Source organism: Cupressus sempervirens, chromosome 5 (genome assembly GCF_028749045.1).
Source record: "Cupressus sempervirens isolate cs-2001-9-10 chromosome 5, ASM2874904v1, whole genome shotgun sequence".
In the NCBI taxonomy this organism is placed as follows: Eukaryota; Viridiplantae; Streptophyta; class Pinopsida; order Cupressales; family Cupressaceae; genus Cupressus; species Cupressus sempervirens.
In genome coordinates, this window is record NC_143122.1 from 180,428,111 (window position 1) to 180,445,216 (window position 17,106).

The following is a 17,106-nucleotide window of genomic DNA, read 5'->3' on the forward strand; positions in this document are numbered from 1 at the left end:
AGTTTTTATACATCGGTGTTGGGATTTGTTCATATATCCAGTCGACCATACTTGCTGGAATGTGTTGATGATCTTTCATATTTGGCAGTGTGTACAGATGAGTCCCAGGATCATATTGGCATTGATGACATCCAGGAGGATGTAGTGGGCAATTTTGAAGACTTAGTTTCTTTGGGTACAGAGGAGTTGGACAGCAGTGCTATAGTTTTTGATACTCTCTATGTTGATATGAGCTTTAGAGTTGATTCACGGGACATGGATGGTAATACTCTAGAGACTAGTAACTTTGAGGATACTCCTTTAGATAGTGCATCAAAGGAGGTTTGTAGGAGACAGTCAAGCCAATGCCATCATGTGTCTAATCAGTTGAGAGTTAGTGACCGAGACATTGCTATCACTTGCCAACATTTTGATGCTGCTCGTCAGTTATTAGCAATTTATGGATGGGGTTCTCCTACTAGTGATGAGCAGGAAGGAAGTTATCTTTCCTTGACAGAGATCCACTCTTTATGGGAGGCTATTCGGATTTTGAGACAGAATTATATGCAGTTGGTAGCTGACAGAGATTATCTTATGGAGTGGGGTAGTACAGCATATGATGCATTGTTGGCCAAGGAAGATGAGGTGAGTGAGCTTACTGAGCAGCTTGAGGTGATTTCTGAGATTCTTGAGAGTACACAGTTGGCTTTCAAGGAGTCACAATTTCATTTGGCTAAGGTGACCATGGAGTTAGAGCGACTACAGTCTTTATCTGATTCTATACAGTCACAAGCTATGGTGTTTGGTGATTCGAGGATGTCCATGGCTGATATTGTCAGAGACAGTGGAGATGGGGATGCATCCATCCTTGATACTAACATTGGCATATTAGGTTCATTCCCACTAGAGTCAAGTTTAGTTGAGTTGGGTATTGTAGCAGATTATTGTATGCCTGACAGGGTGGTGGCCTCTAGTACTAAAGGCACAGAGACTAGAGATGTATCAAAGGTCATGTGTGATGTTGTTGAGTCGACAGTTGGCATGGTTCCTGCTAGTAATACTACTCCCTTGGTGATATCTTTGGAGGTAGTAGTCAGTTCCAACATGGTTGATGATCAATTGCAGTTAGTTTCATCTAGATTACAGTCTGAGCCACTGACTGAGATTGGCGCATTCTATCGGCATTATACTGTGAGGTACGCTCATCAATTTACCTTTGATGACCATGTTGATGAGATTATGATACAGAGATGTACTTTGGTTCCTAGTGCTTATCATCAGTTATGGAATAGTTTGATGCCTCGAGATGAGAGTTGTGATGGGCATGACATGGCGACAGGTTCTATAGTTGATAGCTTGATAATACATGACTTAGAGCAGGAGTTTTGGAGTGATGCTTCAACAAGTTTTGTTATTGATTCTACTCCTTTGGCTATGACATCTCCTGACTTAGCTAGTGATCAGTCACAGTGGGTTGTATCACTTGTTCATGGTGAGCTATTGACTGAGGTTGGTTTTTTTAATCAACATTATATTGCAGGGTATGTACATCAGTTAACAATTGATCCTTATGCTGAGGAGTTGATGGCAGGAAAATTTGGTTTGGGTTCCATTTCTTGTTGTTTATCTTGTGATGGATTTTCACCATTAGGGGTGCATGGGAGTTATGGTTATGAGACAGTGGCCAATGATCTACAGAGTTGTGTTGACTGTAGGAGTTGTACAGTGTTTGGATTCTCCATACTCGGTATAGTTTCATTTGAGAGCATTCACCATTGTTGCAGAGTTGGATTGTACATTCCATATAGGCCAGTGGAATGCATTGATGGTATTTACTATGTTGGTAGTCCACTTTACTTGGGTTTTGATATTCTAAGAGTTTGTGTCTCATGGGTTTTTTACTGTGGTAATGGTGATTTTGGAGTTTGGTTGAGCTATAATTGCCAGTTTGATTATGGATTCCTCTTGGTCATATTGCAGAGGATCTTGCAGGAGTCTGTGTTAATTGGTAGTAGTATAGTTCATGACTACATTTGGGATCCAGGAGGATTGATTGGTTTATTGTTCAGCCATTGCTTGAGGACAAGAAATGTTTGGGAGGGGAGGACTTGTCATGTCCCCTTTTCAAATAATAAAAAAATAATAATCTTTGCTAAGACAGGCAGGCCCAAGAAAGTGAAGTTTCGGAAAAAGGGAGTTAATCTTTGGAAACCGTTGGACTAATAAATGATAATTATTATTAAAATATGTTTCATTAACCTCTCTTGGACGTGAGTTACAGTTATGCCCTTTTTAAAGAAGTTTGGAGGCATTTTGGGGGGGATTCCAGACTTGATTTTCGCTCATTCTTTGTTATTCTTCAGAGGCTGCCAAACCTGTGGAGAAGGAGACCCAAGAACGGGAGTTTGCAGGTTTCCAGGGAGACCCAAGAACGGGAGTTTGCAGGTTTCCAGGAAGGCTAAGGACGGGAGTTTGAAGCCATTCCATGTGCATGCTCATACAGAGTTTTCCTTTGTGCTGAACAGTGCAGATTTGTGAGTTTCCGGGTGTATTTTTGTGAGAGTTTGGTGTTTCCGGTTGAGTATTTCATATCAGTTTTGGTTGCTGCTGTATTTTATACTTTAAGCTGTTAAAATAGATCTGAATATATATATTGGGACGTGATTAAACTTCTGAGATAGATTATTAGTGTTCTTGTGGTGTTTTCGGGCATATTTTGTGCTATTTCGGGAGCCCGATGAGCATAGTTTTGGTCCTACATTTTCGAGCTGTTGTGTAAAGGCTATATGGATCTGGAAATGTCAATTTGTAGGCTGTTATGCTGCTGAAAGTTTTGTAAAAATTTCCATTTTCAGATTCATTAATAATTTGTGAAGTTGTGAAGCTTTTAGCACTATTTTCAACATACCCGATTTGGGGTTTCTTGAGGAATTTGGTGGATCTTTGGGATATTAACTGTTTGATTTTAAAGATCTGATTTGAGGCTTGAAATATCATAAAAAATCAGAAAAGGGACATTTCAAAGTCCCGCAAAACCACCAAATGGTATTACATAAACTATGTGCTACCTAAACCATTGACCTCACATTTAATAATGGACATTTAATTCTTTTTCTCCAATATTAAACAATTACATAGAATATTATCACAATGTTACAATACAACTCATCAAGTCTATCCCATGGGAATCTTTACATATTGCACATCCATCTAGGTGCAACATTATAGAATAAAACAAAATCTCTCATGCATTCCCATGGATTCAATCTAGTGTTACAACAATAAAACCATAGCTTTGATACCACTTGTAAGGAAACTTGCAACAAAAAATATAATTGTTTTGTTTCCACATAACCCATAATAGATCTAAAATAAATATGCAATTAAAATCCACATGCAAGATAATAGACAACATACCCACAAAATGTGACACAAGATATACCCTGAGAAACCCTCGTCAAGGGAAAAAATACAACCTCCAAAAGCATCCATCACCATGTATGTTGGAATTTACAATAGGAAAGGTAAACTTCTAAGTGTGGAGGGGCGGACGGGGTGGGGGTGAATCAGTAGTTTAAACTTCTACCCATAAAAACCATCTCATACATTCACTAAGTAAACTAAAATACCATGTAAAGCATGTATATCTAAAATATAAAAATAAGTAAACACATATGACACCAGATATGATTACCCAAAAACCCTCTAATGAGAAGGTAAAACTGGGGTGGTGATGACACCCACAAATCTTCACTACTACAGTAATAAAGTGTATCCAATGAAGTTTACAATGTTTTGATTATGAGACATGATCTACCCTATGAAAGATCTGCCCTGTTAAAGGCTTACAAAGACTGTTAGGTCTTACCCTGCTAAAGGATTACAACACCTTGTTCAAAGTGTGCTTGGTTAAAGGACTTCAACTCATAATTAAGTAAGTACCATGTTAAAGGATTTCAACTCATAATTAAGTAAGTACCATGTTAAAGGATTTCAATACAACTTGCTAGGACTAATCTATTAAGATATTTAATTGATTCACCTGCTATAATGATTCAGCAATGATCCTATAGTTAGCAACTTGATTGACTGATGATAGATCACCTCTATACATATGTATTCTTAATCCTTTTGATCAAATCTCTCACTGTTGTATCATTTTCCTTTCCTTTGTTCTCCTTTAATTGATTCTGTAATTTAGTCTCTATTCATAACTCCTTGGCCACCATGAATACTTTGTTTGTGCATGCAAACTTCTCTCCTTACTTCTTCATACACCTTTTTTGCATCATAGATAGTTCAAGGTTTGTCCTCCTTAAGAAGACTTTGGTGACTTAGGGTTAGGTATGAATCAACGGCTGTGATTCATCCATTTTGCTACTTAAACCTTCCCTTTTTCTAATTGGCTACATGTAATACATTGGGATTTCAAATTAAGATTTTTCCTTATCTCCAAATATCATAATTCAATCCTTAAGTCAGCTCAAAAATGGTTTACATAGTTGTTTGTGTCATTACAAACAACTATAATAAAAATGTCTTACTTGGCATCTGATGCGGTTCTTTATACTCTGGCTCGGCATCTATATCACTCAACATCCACTGTTTTCTCAACACCTAAATCACTCAACATACACTATTTGCTCAACACTTAACTAACTTGGCACATGAGTGGCTTGGCACTCACTGTGGACTTGGCATGCTCCATTATATACATGTTGTGCTTGACATGTACTATTTATTTGACATGAACTAAGTAAATGTTTAAAGTGTGTAGACACTCACTTGTCAAAACCAATCTAAGACTAACAATGTATTATTCAGAAAAAACACCATTGCAATACAACCATAGAATCCTTCAAAGTGATTGCCACAACTAAACAATCCATGTAAACAAGCATGCATACACACATCCCATGCCATACTTTGAACCTTCACAACTTCTCCCTTGGGTAACCTATCAAGCCTTATTTTATTTGACTTTCCTTTTCGCCTTTTGCTCCTTTGTCTTCTTCATCTTTACAACTACCCTTGTGGCTACTTCATTAGTAGTAAGTCCCACAAAATCACCAAGTGGTATTACATAAACCATGTGATACCTAACCCATTGACCCCACATTTAATATTGGACATTTATTTTTTCTCCAATATTAAATAATTACATGAAATATTATCACAATGCTACAATACAATTCATCAAAAACATTCCATGTGAATCTCTACATGTTGCACATCCATCTAGGTGCTCCTAGGTGCAACATTCCATAATAAAATAAAGTAATATAATATAACAATATTATGCAATGTGTCCAACATTCATTATCTCAACATGTTCTTCTCAATATGGGTTAAACAAACACATATTAGGGTCTTGATAATATAGAGTGTCATGGAGATACTATTTTTTATTCCCAAAATAAATTTTATGGAAGGTAATGGTTTGACACGAAAGTATCTAGTTTGTATCAAGATTCAATAGATGATGAGATGTATTTGTATATTTCTTGAGATGCTTACAAGTGTTTGGAAGAAAGTTGTAATCAAATGCGAAAAATTGGTTAGTTTATATGCAAGTATCTTAGTGAGAAAAAAAAGTTGAATGAAAGTATTGATTTTATTTTAAATTATAATATCCCCCCATCCCCCCTGTTGTGATGTGAAGCCTAATCTAACTCAGAGGTTTATTTGGTGTGGTTTTCCTTTAGATTATTTTTATGGGGGTTTCCAAGACGAGGTCAAGGGGCAGCACCCCAACTGCACTCCTTGTCATAATACAGGGTGGGGTCGAGGGGCAACACACCCATGGGGGTTTTCAAAGGTAGCACCCCCGAAGCCAAAAATGACCTTATATTGTAAAAGGTGCCAACTACTATTTTTCTATTATTCTAGCCCTAATTTTGTAAGTGGCAAAAAGCTTGTATAAAAAGGTTTAGGGTTAGGGATTTTCATAGTGTGTGATTTGAAATTGGTTCTTGTGATGATATTGAGCTGTAAGGGATTACAGATTGTAATTAGGTTGTAATTACTAGATCATAATAATATTGAACTTGTTGTTGGTGGATGTAGCCTAGGGATTGGATGAACCATGTTAAATCTTGGTGTCTTGTGTTCTCTTATGTGTGATCTATTATTTTTTGATATTAGTTATATTTGCATATAACTATTATTTCTATCTGAGGTTAATCCTAACAAGTGCTATTAAAGCCAAATAGTCATCATTTTTTTTATAGCCAAACCATCATCATTTTCTTTTTGTTTTCATTTAGCAATCCCTTTTAGGAAGGTCTCACGGTTGAGTGAGAGTCTCACGGTTGAGTGAGAGTCTCATGGTTGAGTGAGAGTCTCACAGTTGAGTGGGAGTAATGGCAGATGAGGGTAAGCTAAAGGTTGATAAGTTTAATGGGTAGAAATTTCAATTATGGAAGATGCAAATGGAGGACTAGCTCTATCAAAAGGATTTATGGAAGTTGTTGGCAGGAAAAACTAAAAATCAGGGAACTATGACAAATGAGGAATGAGAGATTTTAGATAGAAAAGCACTTGGAAGCATTCGATTATGCTTGGCACCATCAGTGGCATTTAATATTACAAAAGAAAAGATGACAAAAGAGTTGATGGAAACCCTAGTGAAATTGAATGAAAAGCCCTCTGCTTCAAATAAGGTATTTCTCATGAAGCATTTATTTAATATGAAGATGGTAGGAGGTGGAGATGTTGCAGATCATTTAAATCAGTTTAATACTATTACTAGTCATTTATCTTCTGTGGGTATTAATTTTGATGAAGAAATTAGGGCTCTCTTGATTTTGTGTTCTTTGCCTGAAAGTTGGAATGGCTTGGTTATGGTTGTGAGTAATTATGTTTCTGGATCTAATACCCTAAAATACGATGATGTGATCGGTGTTATTTTGAGTGAGGAAACTCATAGGAAAACATCAGATGGATCTAAATCAGGAAGTGCTTTGAACACACAAAGTAGAGATAGAATTATTGGGAGAGGAAATAATTTCATAAATTGTGGGAAATCAAGAGGAAAATCAAAGGGGAAGAGGTCTCAATCCAGAGGACCGAGAGATTCCTAATACTGCGGTAAAACAAGGCATAAGAGGAAAGATTGCTGGACTCAAAAGAATAATGAAGGAGATAAACTAGAAGGGAACAAGGAGTCAAATGTGGTAAGTAACAAATTTGAAGAGGATGTTTTGCTTCTGTCTTTAGAAAGTGTTGACAATTCATGAGTTTTAGATTTTGGTGCTTCATTTCATGCTACACCTCATAGAGGTTATTTTATTGACTATGTCCAAGAGAATTTTAGGCTTATTTTTTTGGGAGATAATGAACCCTGTCAAATTGTTGGAAGGGAAAAGCTAAGATTAAGTTGTAGAATGGGAATCATTGGCTACTACATGAGGTAAGACATGTTCCAAGGCTAAGTAGGAATTTAATTTTAATAGGGCAACTCAGTGATGAGGGTTGTGTAGTTACTTTTAATGATAAAAATTGAAAGGTTTCAAAAGGTTTCCTTATAGTAGTGAAAGGTGTGAAAGTAGGCACCTTTTATCTTTGTACAAGTCATATTGTTCCTTCTACTTTGATTGTTTCAAAGAAAAATGAATATTCAGGAACAATTTATGCAATTGAGTAGGAAGACAAAATAGCTATTTTAGATTATGATTCAACATTATGGCACAATAGACTTGGGCACATGAGTGAGAAAGGTATGAAAGTACTTCATTAAAATAAATTTTTCCCAGGTCTAAAATGTGTTAGCATAGATTTCTATGAAAGTTGTGTGTATGGAAACCAAAAGAGAGAGAGTTTTGTGAAGACTAGGAAGGAAAATAAAAGTGAGAATTTGGAGCTTGTGCATACATATGTATGGGGACCAACTTAGGTATCTTCACTTGGTGGGTCTCATTATTATGTTACATTCATTGATGATGCAACTAGAAAAGTATGGGTTTATTTCCTTAGACAGAAATCTGATGTATTTTAAACTTTTAAGAAATGGAAATTCTTGGTTGAAAATGAGACTAGTAAGAAAATAAAATGTCTCAGATCTGATAATGGTGGTGAGTATTGCAGTCATGAATTTGAAGATTATTGCTCCAATAATGGTATTCATAGATAGAAAATTGTTCCAAGGACTCTGCGGGAAATGAAGTGGCTGAACGCATTAACAAGACTATACTGGAGCGTGCAAGGAGCATGAGGTTGCATGTTGGGTTGCCCTTACACACGTGGGTGGAGGCTACCAATACAATTGTATATTTGATTAATGTAGGTCCCTCTACTCCTTTGGACTGTGGTATTCCAGAGGAAGCATGGAATAGTAAGAAGGTGAGTTATTCTTTTCTCAAAACCTTCGGTTGTGAAGTATTTGCTCACATAGTTTCTAAATATAGAACCAAGTTGGAAGTTAAGTCAAAGAAATATGTATTTTTTGGATATGGCATTAATGAATTTGGTTATAGGCTTTGGAATTTTGAAAATTGTAAAATTGTAAGAAGCAAGGATGTCATATTCAATGAGAAAGTGTTGTACACAGATTTGTTGTAGCAACATGAGAAGAAAGAAGATGATTATGTAGTGTTGGATGATACTCCAAAAGACGATGTTCCAGTCATTCCTCATGATGTGCAACAACTGCAACAGAAAATACCACACACATCAGTGAATGTTAGATGGTCAACAAGGCTAATTAGACCTCCAAAAAGATTTTCTCCCTCTTTGTATTCTATTTTACTTACTGATGCTAGTGAACTTGAATGTTATGATGAGCTATGTAGGTGGATACTAAGCTTCAGTGGGAGTTTGCAATGAAAGACGAAATGGACTCTTTACTGAAAAATAAGACATGAGATTTATGCAAGCTGCCTACAGGTAAAAGGGCTTTATAGAATAAGTGGGTTTATAGATTGAAAGAAGAAGATGGAGGTAAGAAAAGATTTAAAGCCAGGTTAGTTGTAAAAGGATTTGCACAAGAAAGGGGCATTGATTTTGATGAGATATTTTCTCCTATTGTTAAGATGACTTCTATTTGTATTGTTTTAAGTATTGTGGCTACTAAAGATTTGCATTTAGAGTAACTTGATGTTAAAATAGCCTTCCTTCATGGTGATTGAGATGAAGAGATATATATGGCTCAGCCACAAGGATTTGAGGTCAAAGGTAAGGAGAACTTAGTATGCAAATTGAAGAAAAGTTTATATGGCTTGAAGCAAGCACCTCGACAATGGTATCTAAAATTTGACAGTTTTATACATGAGCATGGATATAGTAGGTGTCATTTGGATCATTGTGTTTATTTTAAGAGGTTGGATGATGATAGCAACATTATTTTATGTTTATATGTTGATGATATGCTTGTAGTTGACTCTAACATGGATCACATTAAGGGATTGAAATGCCAGTTAGCACATGCACTTTCTATGAAGGATTTGGGGGTAGCAAAACAAATCCTTGGTATGAAGATTTGCAGAGATAGGAAGAATAGGAAATTGATGCTATCTCAGGTTGATTATGTTGAGAAGGTGTTGCAACGTTTCTCTATGAAGAATGTTAAAGTTGTCAGCACACCTTTACCTAGTCATTTGAAGTTGACTAAGGAGATTTGTCTCAAGACACAAGAAGAGGAGGATAAGATGTCAAAGGTACCCTATGCCTTAGCTATAGGAAGCTTGATGTATGCTATGGTATGTATAAGGCTAGATATTGCACATGTAGTGGGAGCCATTAGCAGGTATATGAGTCATCTAGGAATTGAGCATTATAATATAGTTAAATGGATTCTCAGATATCTCAGAGGAACATCCAATAAGTGTTTACACTTTGGGGGCTCTACTACTAATTTATAGGGCTATGTTGACTCAGATTTGGCAAGGGATATTGATACTATGCAGAGTACTATAGGTTAGGTATTTATTGTTGATGGGGCAACCGTGAGCTGGGTTTCTAGGTTACAGAAGGTTAATGCTTTATCCACTACATAGGCAGAGTATGTTGTTGCTACAGAGGTAACCAAGGAAATGATATGGCTTCAGTTCTTCTTGGAAGAATTGGGACACCCTCAGAGGGATAATTATTTGTTTATAGATAGCCAAAGTGTCATTCATCTTGTGAAGAATTAAGCTCTGCATCCAAAGACCAAACACATATAGTTGTGGTACCATTTCATTCGGTCAATTTTGGATAATGGATAGTTAAAGTTGGACAAGATACATATGGATGACAACCCAACAAATATGTTTACAAAGGTAGTAATAAGGGAGAAGTTGAACTCCTCTTCAGCTTCGGTTGGTCTTCTAGACTGAACATGAATAAAAGAATAGTAGAGTCCAAGGTGGTTTGATCCAATGGGAGCCTCATGTGGTAGCAGTATTGCTACAGGATTAATCTCCAAGTGGGAGATTGTTGTCTAGTGTGGAGTCTGATCAATCCCTAAGTGGGAGATTGTTAGTTTGTGGTGACTGATCAGGAAAGTACTGTACATACTTCATAAATTCTTTGAGAAAAAAATAATTTTGGGCCCTATTTTATCTAGATTTTGGGCCGAAATGTAATTATTAATTATAACACTAAAGTAGTAAAAATACTTGTATAAAAGGGCTCAGGGTTAGGGATTGTTTTAGTGTGGTGATGTGAAAATTGGTTCTTGCGACAATATCGAGCTGTAAAGGATTATGAATTGTAATAAGGTTGTAATAACTAGATTGTAATAATATCAAACTTGTTGTTTGGTGGACGTAGCCCATGGATTGGGTGAAGCACGTTAAATCTTGGTGTCTTGTGTTCTTTTTTGTGTGATTTATTATTTTCTGATATTGTTTATATTTGCATGTAATTGTTATTTCTATTCATGGTTTAATCCTAACATCAATATGTTTAGAACTCTCAAACGGGTACACTATCATCAATGTTAATGGTAACATTGGTCTGATCTATTTGCATTGTGTCACCACTTACTGATACTTTTGAGGTTCTAGGTGCTGGTGAAGATGCTACCTTAGACTTTGTCATCATCTGACTTATAGTTGCTACAATTTCACTTCTTATCTTATCTTTCTCACCCATAATAAATAGAAATGGTCTCACCTTGTTTCTCAAGTAAGGTGCTAGATTTCTCAACAATCTCTTGACTTCTCCTTCATCATCAGTCTTGCATATTTTCCTTATCATAGACTTCCAAAGTTCTATGTCCTCTTCTCGTGCTGGTGCCTTCTTTTCAATAAGTCTGTCATAGAATTTTTGGTTTACCATGCCTTCAATATCTTTAAGTTTTAGATTATTGGCTATTATGTATCTCACAATAGAGATATCAATCTGATCTTTCTCAAAATTATTATATAAGTCATAAAATTTGTTCATCTAAAAAAAGTTTCCTTCATTAGCAATGGCTAAATTTATCTTTTCTATCTTTGGCTTCCAAGGTTGTTGAGCTTTTCCTGTCGACTATTTAGAAGTGGTTGCATCTTTGTCTATTTAGCTTCTCTTTCATCTTCTTCTTCACTAGACTCAACAATTGTCAACAATGTCTTTTGTCTCTTTCCTGGTCCAGTGGCTTGTTACTTGACCCTTTTAGTCTTTGTGGTCACATCTTCCACTAATCTCTCTGACTTCCTCTTCAGCTTACTTGGTTGTACATCTGATACTACTACATAAGGAATGCTCTATTTCGAAGATGTCTCTACAATAGATACTGATAAAGGTTGCACATTCATTATACCTTGTTTCGTAGTCTTCCAGTGACTCACTTTCAGTCATACCGACCTATGATAAAGCTTTCTTCATTATTGTTTCTATCTTCTTGTGAGATACTTTCTCCAAGGATTCCTGATAAGTTGATTGGGTAATCTCATCATGAGTTCCAAATCTATACTCAGCTTGGTCCTTCTCAGATTTCAATAATAAACCAATGCATCCAACTGCTACATCATCACTCAATTCATAACCTAAGGGATAAATAAATGTTTCTCGAGGTCCTACTGCTTGAATATAAGTAAAATCTATATCAACCATAACACAAATATCTTCTTTAAATCTATCTACAATTACAGGTGCAACTCTTAATCTTTGTCTCATTTCATTCTAAAATGTTTTCATTATTAAATTCCCACTATCCAATATTTTATGTATTGGATGTCTTCTACATACATCTGTAATCTTCTCCATTATACATCTGTCACTGCTCATAATCTCTGTGACTGATAAATATGGAAATCTCTTAAGTACATGAAAAAATATATGATCGATTAGTGACTAAAATCTAAACACACCATTCTTAGTCCTTTTGATTTTCTCTAGGCTCTCAAGAAGTTGCATTCTTAGAATTTCTCTAAGGTTAACTTTTTCCTTTTCAACACATATCTTGTAGGCTGCATAGATGAATCTGGTTAACAATTCATCAATCTTAGAAATTGCACATATAGAGTAGCAGGAATCTTACATCATCTTGTTTAATGGTGTTGATCACCATGGCCTTTCCATTATAAACAACTTTTGTGTAGCTCTCGACTTTCTTCTTAATCAGTTTCTCACCTATAGGTACACTACCTTGTTTACTAAGACCATTTACGTCATGACTAAGGTCGGCTGACATATCCACTACATTATCTTCCATCCATAGTTTTCCATCATGTATTCTACTTAGTATGATCTGTGTCCACTCATCAATGTCCAATTCTTTATAGAAATGATATTTGAACAAGTCTAGTTCATTCAAATGTTCAAAACCAAGTTTTACAGTCATATTATGATTAAATACTAATTTTGTATCCTTGTTTATATACTCACTCCCAATAGATTGAAATTTATTGGTAAGATAACTTCCTACATCTTCCAAATAAACTACATTATTCAAAGTAATGGATAATGTTAAATTAGGGTTTCCTTCTATGGGTTTCACATAAATAACCTTCAATTTAGGTCTCTCCTCATTCTCAACATTATGAACTACTGACATATCCATGATTCTATCAAATATAAACTTTTATCGAATAAATTATGCAGATAAATGATAAAATACCTTTTTCCAAAAATAGGGTTTACTTCAAAATTGCCTTATCAAGTCACTTCTGAGTACTTTATGCTTCGAATGTAATCATAGTGAAGTGATAATCAAGTTTATACTCCATTTTATTTCTTCAACTTGAACTTGCATTAACTGTGTACTTTGCAAACATGAAAAATCTATCAATTATATTTTGAAATCAAATATATGCTCAAGATCTTCTATCCGATCTTCAGATGCTATTCAAAGTTTACCATAGCTTCCTTCCATTATAACAATGCTCCAAGAATCTTCACTCCATGAAATTCTCTGTAAAAACATAGTTTTCATCATCTGCTACAGAATTAACTTTTTCTACAATAACAGTAACTCTTAATTCCTTCATAACTAGTTTGGATAAGCTCCAGATTACAAGTGAGCTTAGATACCATCTAAACTTATCTCGATACACCTTTTCCCAACTTTGCTACCTCTAGTTCGATCTCTAGATGAAGTTTTCAAATTCTAGTGTTGTGAACAAACTTAATTCAACTTAATTGAATCAAACTCGATTACTAACTTCGATCTTCCTATCTCATCATCTTCTAAATTTTCTTTTGAGATGTCTGATTCTTTTACAAATGCCTCATTGAGTTCTTATCAAAGTTCACTGACTACATATGCTTGTTCCTCATCATCTTTGTTAGATATGGAGTTCCTTTCATGGTTCCTTCTGTCATTTCTAACGTTTCTTCCATCATTCCATTTGTTTCCAAAGTTTCTTCCACTGTTCCTTCTATCTCTGAAGTTTTTATCCATTCTACAATACTTTGTTGTATGTCCGAAGTTGTTGCATAACTGACATACTAGAGTTCTGCTTCTAGGATTCTATTGATCATCAGGTGCATGACAATTTTGAGCAATGTGTCCAAAGTAGTTACACTTATAACACATGATTTGTCTTCTTTCTTCATAAGGTCTTCCTTCTCTCAATGTCCTCTCATTAAATCTTCATCTATCTATAAGGTTAGTATTTCTAGACATTATACTATTCCTTCTATCATTATCATATTTAGGTTTCCTACAATCAATTGCTTTATGACCCATACCATGACAATTATGACAATAAAAATCCTTAACATGATTAAATGATTTATTTGTACAATCTCTTTTTGTATGACCTATTTCATTACATTAAAAACACTTACCTCTAAATTCATACCTAGTTTCCTTGGGAGATTCCACTTCCTTTGGTTCATCTAATATCTCAACTTCCTTTTCTTGTCCAACTTCTTTAGGTTTATCATAAGATTGATTGGATTCAATTTTATTATCAAATTTATCTTTTTCTTTCGGATCTGATCTAATCTTAGGTTTCTTTATAGACATGTTAAATAGATAACCAAGACCAGTCTTATCATAAGTGGGTCTTTGTATTGCCATTGAATCATCAATCTTTTCTCTGCTAGAATAATGCTTCTCACGTTGTTGCTTGCATTGAGTTAATTCACCTTTTACAATAGTGTTGTACTTATGAAGTTCTTCATGATCTTATTTCAATGTTTCAAGCTCAGATGTCTTCTTCGCTAGACTTGCTCTAATATCTCTATTCTTAGTCTTCAAGTCAAATTCAACTTTGCTAGGATCACTCCTTAGAGTCAACTTTAGATTTGTAATCTTCAATTCATGCTTCAAGTTCTTGTACTATGTCTTCAACTTTGAATAATCATCATCACTAGTTTCAAATTTAGTAGATTTAGGCTTGGATTTGAGATGTTCAATCTTGTCCTTCAATTGTCCAATGTATACTTTTGAGTCTTCATATCTATCCTTCAACTTATCTCTTTCTTCAATAAGAAGATCAATTTTTTCAAGTGCCTCTTCAAGGTTCTTCATCAACTATTCCATATACATAGGTATCTTACTCAAGCTATTAAGCCTCTTCTAAGTAATTATACTCTGATACCAATTGTTACAAAATATAGATTCCATAACTTCTTTCTTGGCTGATCTCTTATCTTCAGCATGATCTCGGATCAGAAAATAGCTTCTCAAAACTTTGCATATATTGTTTTCACAAAAGTCCGCATACAATTGCTCAACACAACATATCACTACTTCTTCATTTGAATTTTCAAGATGTCCTTTGCATAAATACCATGCCTTTACACAAATTGCTACTAGGTCAGCTAAGATCATAATACACTTTTCCAACTTAGAGTAAACATCTAGGATGTCAACCCTAATTGAACAAGTAATTATTTTGTAAACCAAATAATTCCTTTCCTTTAATTTTGTTGTCCTATTTCATTGGTAAAACACAAGTATTTCTTTTTCGTATAGTCTGTACTGACTTACGAGGTTATACACATCATCGTCAACATGTATACAATCCCCATCTAACTTTACTAGTTATAATATGACGTCACTAACAAGTTACATACAAAACAATACACTATTGTATACCAAATTCATACATAGACATTTTTCTGTGTACCAAAAGCTAAGTATCTTTATTTTTGAGCTTTCCTGTAAACATGTACATCATGTGTTGCCATAAATGACAACAATTACATATCTTCATTAGCCAATTGTCAACACATCTAACCTCTTAAAGTAAACAAAATGATTTCAATGACACCTATTATATATATGCTCATGCATAAAACCACCAGATACCATTTCCAAGGTGCTTGCTTCAAGTCATATAAACTTTTCTTCATCTACACACTAGATTCTCCTTGCCTTTGATGTTAAATCCTTGTGTCTTGTGTTCTCTTCTGTGTGATTTATTATTTTTTGATATTGGTTATATTTGCATGTAACAGTTATTTATGTATCTGGTTAATCCTAACAAGAGGAGTTGAAACAATCAAAAGTCTTCATAAAAGAGAGATCAAAGACCTTATATTCTCCAATAAATGTGGACATAAAAATCTAAAGTTCCCCAATCATCCTCAAATAACAAGGAAGAAGGTTCTCTGCTTAATTGATCTTTAATTTCAACTTTGTCCTTTTGTTTCTCTTCCCTAGATTTTGGTGCCTTCAAAGATTCAATGATATAACAGTTACTAGGTTTATCATTCACATGTAAATTATACATCAAGTTTTCATAGATAAACTTAACTTTGCGATGAAGAGTACAAGGAACAACATGCATGTTATGACACCATGGTCTCCCCAAAAAAAGGTTGCAATTGAGAGGTCCAAACATCACATGAATCAAAGTATCTAACACCATAGGACCAACTTTGACAGTAAGAGTTATGACTCCCAAAGTTTTCTTAGCAATATTATCAAAACCACAGACAAGAAGACTATCCAACTTTATAGTAGACATAACAACATTTATAACTTTCAACATATCCAGGCTACAAACATTCTATCCCATGCCATTATCAATTAGGGTTCTGCGAATGAGATTCCCATTGATAAGAACTGCAACCATAAGAGTGTTATAATGATATTGAACTTCCTTAAGTGGAAAATCTTCACTAGTAAGTACAATCCGAAGAGGTGTAGGTATAGCATGCATACATTCTAAGAAATAATTTACAATATATAAATTAGGTAGAGGTTCAGGAAGAGTAGATAAATCCTTTTTGCAAAGCTTCGTGATAGGTAGGTGAAGTCTGAAGAAGTTCCCATAAGGCAATTTTAGCAGTAGTATCGCAAAACTACTCAACTAAATCATACTCCTTTCCAAAGGAACTTGGTAAATCATATGCTTGAGGAAGTACTAGTTGAGAAGGTGGTAGAGATGTAAGAGATACTAGAATTGTTGATTGGGGATTATTTCATGTCTGATAAGTGTGAGCAACTAAAGTTTAATCAAGTAAATCCCTTTAAGGACAATAAGAGGCTTATCATCCCAAGGAGTTCTTTTAAGAGTGATATCAGGTTGAGAGAATCACATAGGTTCAATACTACACACAGTATCATATATAGGAAGTCATGACATAACCCTACTATAAAGGTTTATTGAAAAAGATGTAGAGGAAGTCGTAGGAAGAATGGATTCAATGAAGATCTCGTTCTTTTCATCCAGCCTTCATTGATAGACACCTTTGAAGGTTCTCTAGAAAATGCATCATCAAAGTACTTGTAAAAGAAATCATGCATCTTGAAACAAAAATATA